Source organism: Pinus tabuliformis, chromosome 5_2, assembly GCF_031772625.1.
Source record: "Pinus tabuliformis cultivar Carrire ecotype Pingquan chromosome 5_2, CPIR1, whole genome shotgun sequence".
Taxonomy (NCBI): domain Eukaryota; kingdom Viridiplantae; phylum Streptophyta; class Pinopsida; order Pinales; family Pinaceae; genus Pinus; species Pinus tabuliformis.
The window spans coordinates 896,571,996-896,574,933 of NC_142306.1; positions in this window are offsets into that span (position 1 = coordinate 896,571,996).

Here is a 2,938-nt window from a genome sequence, read left to right on the forward strand (position 1 = left end):
TTGAGAAAATAAACTAATGAAAACTACATTCCAATTCCTAATTTCCTAGCAAGTACACTTGAACAGTCCTTTCAAAAGTAAAGAGAATTCTTTTTCCTTTTCAAATTCCAATGCAATCCTAGTCTTAAATGATGCTAACTACTGTAACATATTGATGCAGCAAACTAGAATTTAGTATTTTTCATGAAATGAAAAAATGAATTTCTCATAAAAAACTTCAATGAAAAAGTTTCAAGACAATTGATTCTCAAGAAAATGAAAAACACAAAAAGAGAATCTCTTTCAAACAATGACACAAATGACTTTACCAAAAACAAGACAAGCAATGTGATCTATGTCGGGAAAGAGACGTTTAAGCAAGCAAACAGAAACTTTTCAAACTTATGTAATGGAGGTCAAAGCCATAGAAGGACTGTAAATGAAACACAAGGAGTAAATGTACCAACAACTTGACTCACTGAGTTCACAATCAGCTGAACTGATGGAAAATTAGATGCCCTAGTGTCACTAACCATCCAATGACCCAAAAAATCAAGTGAAACAAAGGCAAATCAATAAGCAAATAAACCAAATGAAAAGCATCTTTTTAGTAAGGGGAAGACGGTCTAACAACTTACAGGGTAGAAATCATGAGAGCAAAACACACTGGCCAAGATTTGGGGTGAACCCTAATATTCACTTACAGGCATTGGCGTGACTGCCTAACTGACAACAAGCACCAGAAGAGGGTCGAGGCGACTGCTTCTCAGCATATCACGCTGATCAGCGCGACTGTCAGCGAAATAAGCGCGTTGAGCGAGAATGCAAAGAATAAAATAAAAAAAAAAAATCAAAAGTTGGGACCAGATTTACTACTATGAATTTCAAACCTAGAGTAGTAAGAAAAGCAAAGAAAACATAACTAAAGGGAAATGGCAAAACTAGAAAAGTTCACAGAAAACCATGAAATTCCAAGCACACAAGCAGAAGGATTCAATTCCTAGTGGAGGCACCAATTTGTGGTGAAGTAAAATTTTAAGTGCGGACACAAACAATTCCTCTAACCTGATAGAGGGTCTAGCCACAAACAAGACATTCTATGGAAGCTTTCCTTAGGTTAGAACCAATTAAGAGGGCCTACCTCTTAGTATGTTTATCCCGTTTGGTGATGACCTTTCTTGCTCGCTCCAGCTATCTCCCGTTTCCTTCTTCGAACACCTGAAACAAGTAAACAACAGCAAACAACAACCGTGATAATAGACAAATTATAATTCAACCTACTTAACAAGTCAAGAATCACTAAGACATAAACATGTGAGATGACACATTATGTAGGAAATCAATCGATAATTGCATATATATTAAATCAAGAAGAGATTACAACCATTGTCTTGACGTTGTTGTTCTCCTCCGACAAAACCATGTTCCCATACACTTCCATTAGGATTTCATGATGGCCTCAACAATGATAGTTTTAAGGCTCTTCCCTTTAATCTTCACACTAAGCCAAATTCACGCTTCTCCCTCACACACAACTAGAGAGCTACAACTAGGAATAGCTTGTTGTTTACTCCAAACTTAATTAGCACTAGCACACCAACATTAACACTAGCTTGTGCTTGGGAAAAATGGATTTTTATATAGCATGAATGGATGGGAGATGGTTCCTCTTCTCATGGGAGAAGTTCTTATCTCTTGAGGTAGTTCCATCCTTATAGGGGAAAGGAGCCCAAACTGACATCCTTGACTCCATCTGGCCCAACCATTTACCATACTTCCATTACAAAGCTTCTAGAGATGGAAGCTTCAGCTCCTTATTTAAAAAACTTTCCAAAAGAGGATCGGTGTGACAGGAACAAGGCTCAGTCACTCCGGTTGGCGCCAGGGATAGTTATAATCCCTGCATATTGGCATGAGGATAACAGGGGTCATTAGCACTAATCTTGTAAACTGGGAAAAATAGAAGATTTTCGGGAAATCATGCAAAAGGGAATTGTTCTACTCATGAAGAGGGACACAATGGGAGTTTCTTCATGAAGGGAAAGCATGTAGGGTTCACTGTAGAGGTCCCCCAGGATCAAGGAACGAGGAGTATAGGGACAATGAAAAATGTTGTGTAACAAATTTGATTGTCAGCTTTAATGACAATATTTCACATTCAATAGGTAAGACTACTTCCACATCGTAAACCAACGAGAAGGGAGTAAAACCAGTTGAATTTTTTGTTGAGGTATGATATGCCCACAAGGCTATAAAAAGCATTAGATGCCAAGTTCGTTTATGAATTCCAACGATCTGTTTAATCATGGTATTCAAAACCTTATTTGTAACTTCTACTTGGCCATTTGCCTATGGGTAATATGGATTAGAATTGTCATGCAAGCCTAGCTTTGTAGTAAGTTAGGTCATCATAAAATTTTGAAAATGGTTACAATGGTTAATGACGATGACTTTTAGAACACCAAATTGAGAAATCACATGATTGAATATGAAAATAGCTATCGTTTCGCCATCATCCTTATATGCAGGCATCGCCTCAACCCATTTTGTAAAACAATCCACTACTATGATAATGTACCCATGCCGCCCGATCCAGTGAGGGTTACATGTAAGGAAATCAATGGCCAATTTTGCAAAAGGATCGACAACAATGATTGGGTGAAGAGAAGTTGGAGGTGCATGCATTTTACGATCATAAATTTGGCAATTATTATATTTATGGACCGCAGTTATACAATATCTGAACATCGAAGGCCAGAAATACCCAATGCACAAGATTTTTTGGGTAGTGGCAAACCCTAACATATGACTGGCACAAGCTCCATAATGGCAATCATTCAATGCCTTTCAGCTTCTTCATGAGTCAAACATCGTCTAAAGATGGAATCAACACCATGACGATAAAGTGTATTTCCAACAATAGTGTATTGTTGGGATTGGTACCGAATACGATGACGGT